The sequence below is a fragment of the Ambystoma mexicanum genome, chromosome 6p (assembly GCF_040938575.1).
Source record: "Ambystoma mexicanum isolate Mex_15411 chromosome 6p, UKY_AmexF1_1, whole genome shotgun sequence".
NCBI classification, from domain to species: Eukaryota; Metazoa; Chordata; class Amphibia; order Caudata; family Ambystomatidae; genus Ambystoma; species Ambystoma mexicanum.
The window spans coordinates 67,734,109-67,742,462 of record NC_090935.1 but is presented as its reverse complement, the minus strand read 5'-3'; positions in this window follow the sequence as shown (position 1 = coordinate 67,742,462).

The following is an 8,354-nucleotide window of genomic DNA, read 5'->3' as shown; positions in this document are numbered from 1 at the left end:
AGCATCAAAATATCCTAACAGCTCTATTTTGTCCTGATTGTATCCACCCGGATATTATCTCCTTGCATTCCATCTTCAAATACCTTCCTAGACATTAACAATATTTTGGACCCTGAGTCAGCCATCATCACAACATTCTTTCCATTTAATTTCACATTAGCATTGGGATGCTCACATTCATTATCACCTCCATCCTGTACCACATTCACAGTGATATTTTTAACATTAATATTCTCATCCTCCTCTGAACATACATTTCCATCATCATCATTTACCACCATGACCCTCCTTTGATTGGCCTGATAGTTTCTACAACAATTGGCGAAATAACCTCGCCTTTTACACTTGGTGCCTTCTGGGGCACGACATGGAGGCCGCAAAATGGGTGTTACTTGCACTCGTAAAGCATAAGCGCTCCTTCTCATCCCTCTTTTCGCCTTTCAATTTGTTAGTCTTATAATCTGCTCTTTCTTTCACATTGGCCCTATCCTTCCCCTTTTTCTTTTGCTTGGCATCCACCACGTTCAGAACTTCAACTTTTCCTTCACTGCTGTCCTTCTATGCTATTTTTGCTACGCAGGTCATGGAATGTTCCACCCTCTTTGCAATGTTCATTACTTCTTTCAGTGATGGCTCATCCCTTAACCACAGATCCTCATGTATTTTGTTACTGCTGCAATTAATCATAAATTGATCTCTGATGTGCTCATCGAAGGATTCCTTGAATTTGCAAGACAGGGGTAAATGTATCAGAGCTGTTACAAACTCTTCTACACTTTCTCCTTGTTCTTGTGCTCTGATACCAAAATTGTATCTTTCAAGTATCGTGCCCGTTTCGGGGTTAAAATGTATGTCTAACTTACTTAATGCAACAATCAAGTCCGACATTCCATCTCCCTCCCTCTCTTCAGGAAGATCTGGCAGCATATCATAAACCCTTTGACAATCATAGCCCATGAAATGCATGAGCAAGGATACTTTTCTATCCATGGAGAAAGAATTACCACAAGCAGCTTTGATATAGTGAAGAAAACCCCTCTTCCACTTGGACTTCACCTTGGGAGGCCCCGTAAATGCAATAAACAAAGATGGGCCGGGCAGACCTTTCAATTCCATATTTTTTCCAACTTTTGGTTCCTCTGATAGCTATGCAGGCAAAGAGTGTGCTTCTCGCCCCTTTGTGTCCCTTTTTTGCTTGGAATGTCACTGGAACCAACCCCTATAATGCTAGGCAGGCTGGGTTAGTTTGGCAAATCTACGCTGCTGGTAGATTGGTTTAAAGGTTTGGGTCCTTCACTCTGTCTTCTTTCCTTCAACCTTTACTTATCCACTCTCTAAATTGGGCTGAGTGCACCCTGCGCTCCTCTAAGAAACCGTTCTGCTTTGCGAGCATTTATACTGGATTCGGCAGTATCCCCTTGGGCAAAGTCATGCAGAGTGACGCACGTGCGCAGACTCTTGCCGCTTGCCAAATCACTCCCAACGCTCTCCGGAAGAATCCAAATATTACGCGTGCATCGGTTATATACCCTCTCACAGTAAGCGCTCACTTTCAGTTATACAAACACTCCTTGTGCTGCTATGGGTACAGCAGGGTTGCTGTGTGTACGGGTTCACTGCACGGAGCTCCTCACCGGGTGCAGTTGGATCGATTGGGCTGAGGTTGTCTGCTTGGCACTCACAGAAAGGAAAACATGAAATTGCTTTCCGCCGCTGCGTGCGCCGAGCCGGGCAGAGCAGTTTACCTCACTCCTACGTCGGCCACTGCATACACCTTTGCTGGCAGAGCGGCTTGTGTTTATCCAACGTCGGCCACTGCTACACTCGCACTGACAGGGAGCGGCTGTTGCTTTCTATGCTTCTCATGTGCCGGAGCTCTGATCACATACAAATCCCATCCTCATTGCCAGTGAAGGAACGATGACTCCAATGTTCAAGTATAAATGGAGTGTATTTGAAGTACAATGCATACAGACGCTGAGCACGTCCTTCCTCCAAGCTGGGGCACTGCAACTGATAAAGAACTACTTTCAAGCCCAAGCATTTTGAGCTGCATCACTCTGCCTATGAACATTCCACTCAGAACATGAAATACATCATCAATGGACAACACTGCCAACTATTTACATATCAACATAACATCAGCTTCTATTTACATGAGCATCATTATAACAGTAATCTTTTGACTTTGCTGGATTAATCATCAGAGAAGTGCATAGAAGTTGTAGAACACTGCATTAGAGTTATTTTTATTGACCTGAAATCGGGTGCTAGTGTGATTCAAAATGTTATTAATTTGACTAGAGTAGCAGTTCAATTTACCTTGATGCTGGACTTTTCATGGTTCTTGTAACAAAACTATTGTGTCATCAGTTGTATGTTTCCGCAAAGTTTTTTCAGCCTCCAAACATAACCCTTCATATTACTCAGGTTAGTTAGTTATTAGTTATTATGCGCTCCCTATAATCCAGCGGCATAAGGGCGCAACAAACGCAACAATTCACAACAATTCACAACAACCGAAATAGCAAGCAAACAATAAAGGCAAATCTTCTTATTTAATAACAAAGTTTTAATCTTCTTCCTGAATATGCCATAGAATTAATATCTCTAAGGTCAGGAGGGATGGCATGCCATGCCTGAGGTGCCGCCATAAAGAAGGCCCTTTTTCATAACCTTTGTGAGATTGTATATTGAACTTTTTAGCTGGTTTGTGTTATTAGATCTCAATGCTCTAACATTAAATTTAGGAGTCAGACCCTCTATTTGGTAAGAAGGGGCACTGCCTTTGACACATCTGTATGTTATGGCAAGCAGCCTAAACTGAATCTTTGCTTCAATCGGTATCTAGTGCAGGTTAAGACTGGCCTCTGATATATTATCTCTCTTTTTTAAAACATTTGTTTTTATTAGAATTGTAAAAGAAACGACATACAACCAGCACATTGTACTAACAATCCCCAATGTCTCGACCTTCCACCCCCCCTGACACACATTATCCCGTCACCATTCATCAGTTTCATAGATGTAGCTTACATAGATGTTTATATGTCTCTATTATAGGTGGGTTAGTCCTCGGTTTCTTCTAGTAAGATTCAGATAGTGTATGGCATCTCGTATGAGAGTCTTCATACCCTCATGTTACATCGTGTTTTCCAATTTTGGTGCCACCTGTTGATGACCCTGTGTCTTCAATGGCAGGTTGTGGGAGCAGAAAGTGTGTGCACGCATCCCACATGCCAGTATCGTTGCACTGTTGTCGGTTCATCGATCCCCATGTCGTTACAATGCATAATGTCATCTTTCCAATGTGAGATTTTGGGACATTTCCCCCTTCCCCACAGCATCGCCACTCTCCGCTTGGCTTGAATGAGAAGCAGGGTGATAAATTTCCTCATTCCTCTAGGGACCTCCTTAGTGTAGCCTAACAATCCCATCAATGGATCGGGTTCCATAGTCTGGCCTATAATCCCGCCGTCGTATTGAACACCCCCTCCCAGAACTGTTGTATATTCAGGCAGCTCCACGCAACATGGAGAAAGTCAGCCAACTCCGAATGGCATCTAATGCAGCTCCCTGTGGCATCCAGGAAATATTCCTTGATCTTAGCTGGTGTGTAATAAAACTGATGAATGTACTTAAAATGGATCAGTTTGAATCTGGCATTAATAGCTCCTTTCCTTATCCCCTCACAGCAGTACTTCCAAGTGTCTCCTGAGATCAGCCTCCCTAATGTTCTCTCCCATTTTTCTCGGGGGTGCGGTGTACCCATACTCCTGGATCGGACACACATTGAGTATAACCCTGTGGTCATCCGGCCTCCCATCAAGCCTTTAAGTGTTTTATCCAGTAAGGGGGATATCGGTGGTTGTTCGGGAAAGGTGGCAAACACTAGGCGTAAACTCACTTTAAGTCTGAAGTATAGAAATACATCTAGGGCGGATAGTATCCCCACCCCTTCAGTTCCTCAAGAGTCACAAACCTCCCTTCAGGGAAAAGATCTCTGAAGCACGTGATCCCCAGTTTCTTAGTCATATCCACAAAGCCCTTCTCACTAGTAATTGGTACCCCGGTGTTTGTATAACTGGGAGTTGGGGTGAGTAGAGGACTTTGCCCTTCATTTTCTGCTCCAGTTTAACCCAGGCCCTACACATCACTTCCAGCAAGTTCTTTTGGGAATGTTTGCGGCTCAGGGCCAGCAGGATAATTGACCTAAGCAAGTTGGGTGCAGCTAACGCTCTTTCTACCTCTATGTAGAACCTGTAATGTTGCAGCCTATGCCAATATACGAGTAACCCGGCCTGCGCCACATTATAATATGCCTCAAACTCAGGTAGTTGGTTGCCCCCTCAGTTATGGGGGCAACCAACTTGTCCCACGAGACTCTAGCTGGCTTACCGGCCCATACAAATTGTAGGACTGCAGTTTTCAGACTGCGAAAGTAATCTCTGGGGACCGCTATTGGAGCGTTCAGGAAAATATAGAGGGACCTAAGAAGCAGCGTCATTTTGTCAATGAATATCCGACCATACAGGTTTGGTGGGAGTTTTCTCCACCTGCACAGGGCCTCTCTGGCCTTATTCAAAACCCCCAAGTAGTTCCTATGGTACACCACCAGCGGGTCCCTTGCGATATGAATGCCCAGATAACGTGTATGAGTCATGTGCCATTGGAACCCCCATGTATCCTGAAATTGGGATGTCACTTCTTTTAGTGGAAAGAGCACTGATTTCGACATGTTTATCTGCAGCCCTGACACCTCACCGAATACCTGAACCTCCCTCATCACCGGATCCAAGTTCACCCCAGAATCTTTAATGAACATTATCATATCGTCGGCATACAGCAAGATGATTATTTTGTGATTATATAGTTGGATCCCACGATGTAAGTGCGCATCTCTGACCCTTTCAGCAAATGCCTCAATCAACAGAGCGAAGAGTAGAGGCGATAGTGGGCAGCCTTGTCGTGTCCCTCTCTCTAATGGGATGGTCGGTGTCAGTTGACCATTTACCCTCACCCTGGCTGTCGGTTTCGTATATAGAAATGTCACCATATTTATGTAGTGGGCCGCTATCCCCATGCGGCGAAGTACAGAGAACAGGAAGGGCCATTCAACAGAGTCAAACCCTTTGGTGTCGTCCAGCAGAGCCGTCACCAATGAGTCCTCAGGGGGTAACGCTGCCACTAGCTCAAATATTCTCCTAAGGCCATACGAAGTGGAGCGGCCCGGGATGAAGTCCGCCTGGTCCGCCGACACCATCGCTGACATAAGGGGCGGTAGACGCAATGCCAGAATTTTTGCTAAGATCTTATTATCAATATTAATTAGTGAGATTGGGCGGTAAGAGGAGCATTCGTTACCTGATTTATCAGGTTTCAACAGTACCACCAACATCGCCTTACGTAGTGAGTCCGATAGGATTTCTGCTTCTAAACTATGCTGGAACATCTCTAGCAGGTGGGATCCCAGAGTATGAGTAAAATGTATATAGAACTCCGCTGTGAACCCGTCGGGCCCCAACTTTCCATTTGGCAGGGATTTAATGGTGCTTAATTTCTCTTCTAACGACAGTGGGCAACTCAGGTGTTCCCTTTGTACATCAGTGCACCAATGCAGCACCACCAGATCTAGATAGTCCTCAATGTCTGCTCGAGATGCATGCAGTTGTGAGGAGTAAAGATGGCTATAGAATTGGAAGAACTGTTTAACTATTTCCATGTCCTCAAATGTATCATTCCCTTGCTCAACTGCTATAGCTTGGATTCTCCCCCTCACGTTATCCATCTTAGTCGCCCTTGCCAGTGTCCGGCCAGGTTTGTTACCTTCCCCATATTGACGTATATTATTCGCATTGCTCTTAAACTTAACTTCCCTTAGTGCTAATGTTTTAAAGTCCTGCCGGTGCTTAAGGATCTCAGCCTAAGTCTGGTTCGAGGGGACCGGATTGGACACCTGCAGTTTCTGTATGATGTCCTCCTTAGCTGCCAGTTCCCTCCTGATGTTTTTAAGAATGCCTGCTTCCTTAGATATGCATTTGCCCCATGTCACACATTTCAGGCTTTCCCAGAGTATCCCGGGAGACTGCACTGAACACACATTTAGGTCGAAGAAGGTGTCAATAGCCTCTGTCAGGCCATCTCTGAAAAAAGTGTCCGAAAGGCCTTCACTCTTGAATCGCCACGGAAGTGTCCCTCTAGTGTGGCCTTCTAGACACAGCTCGAGATGCACTGGCACGTGGTCTGAAAGGGTACGGGCAAGGATCTTAACCTCCCTAACCCGACTCAACAGCGAATGCGAGATTAGGAAGAAATCCAGCCTCGATGCTGAACCATGAGGGTCTGAGTGACAGGTATACTTCCGTGCCACTGGGTTCCTCACCATTCATACATCAGTGCCATCCCACAAGATGGTTATGTCTTGCAATCGATTCATCCCTTTGTTTCCTCACCCCTGTACTCCTCTAGATCTATCCAAATTGGTCTGCATCACAGCATTGAAGTCACCGGCCCATATCACCTCCCCGGTTGATAATCCCTCCAGTTGCCGGTCTATCCAGTCTAGGGTGTCCACTGTATCCCGATTGGGCCCATAGTAGTTAATCAATGTATACAGTTTCCCCTGTTTGGTGCCCTGCACTATAAGGCCTCTACATCCCTCATCCTTGATCACTTTGGTCTGAGGAAACCCAACATTGTTGTGTATCAGCATGCTTACCCCTGTGGCATATGTGGAGTAGAATAAAAAATATCTGTGGCAGCCCCACGAATTCCCGAAGGTGGCTTCATGTCCCTTGTTAGGTGTGTTTCCTGTAAATATGCGATTTCAACCTGATGTCTCTGCATATAAAGCAGTATCTTGCAGCATTTTATGGGGCATTTCAACCCTCTGACGTTCCACGTGCAAAAATTAAGCGATGCCATATATTAATCTAGTGGTGTGGTTGCCCACATATCGGCCCACAGTTCTAATTTGGTCTGATGAAGCTTCCTTAGTAGCAACAAAATCAAATTGAGTGTGTCATAACCACCCCCAACCCCCAACAACAACCCCAACTTGTCAGTGACCATGTGTCCCTCCCCCTCCCCTTTGCTGATCCCCCAACACCCAAACTGATATATACCCATTAAGCCTTCTTGTAGCTTTCGCATGAGGAGCTGCCCAGAGCCCAACCATCCCTCCACCCCCAGGAATCTGTTTCCCCCCTTGAACCAGCCCGCAAGTAAACAGGTTCAGCTTTAAAGGATATGGTGTGGTAAGCGCCTTGTTACTCCTTGTTCCCTCGCTGTCTGGGCTATCTTGGCTGTATTTCCAAGAAGTTGGAGGCCTCTTCCGCGGTATGAAAAAACACTGCTCTGCCCTTGTGTTCTGTGCAAAATTTTGCAGGGAACATCATAGCATAACGTATCCCTCAATCTCGTAGCTGCTTCTTTACTTCCAGAAATGTCCTCCTAGAGGCTTGAATTTTGCCTGAGAAGTCAGGGAAGATTCTGATAGTATCCCCTTTGTAAGTTACTGCACCTTTTTCACGTGCCTTGCGGAGGGCAGTGTCTCGATTCAGATAATTTAACATCCGCGCGATGATCGGCCGTTGGGGCGCCCCAGGGTTTGGCTCCTTTCCCGAGGGCACCCGGTGTGCTCTCTCCACAATATACATAGTCGAGAAGCCTTCCGGGCTGAGTGCCTCTCTTAGCATATCCTCCACCAAAGATTCCATGTTCCTCTGTTCCACCGTCTCCGGCACTCCGATTATTCATAGATTGTTCCTTCTCGAGCGTGATTCCAAATCGTCCTGCTTATCCGTTAGTTCTTTCAGTGCCCTTCTCACCATTGTCATGTCCCTGACCAGGGAGTTGGACTCATCCTTGACAGTCGACACCCTGCCCTCCACTTCGTCCAATCATTTTCCATGTTTGTCTCGTCTGACCTGCATGTGGTCCACCTTACAAGTTAGCATGTCAATTTTCCTGTCCAAAGCCTGTATACTGGACTACAGCTGGTTGAACATTATTTGTATGTCTTGGAAGTCTCCTGAGGGGTCCATCGTGGGAGGCGGGGGCTGTATGTCCAGGGGCTGCTCCATTGATTCAGTGATTTTTGCTTGAGCTGGAGTGTCAAACCGCAGTTTAGCCTGAGTGGGGGTCTCTGCCAAGTACTCTGCAACATATCTGGGTGTGATCCCATGAAGCGCGGCCCCCAGGTATTGCAATCCCGGTATTGCTACTGTGTTGGGCCTCTCCAGGTCCGGGGCCAGTGACAACTGTGTTGTGGTGCTGGACAGGGCGCCAAGCAGCTGCAGGGAGTCCGCGCCTCCCGCTCCAAAATTGGGCTGTATGGTGGGTCAGACCAGTCT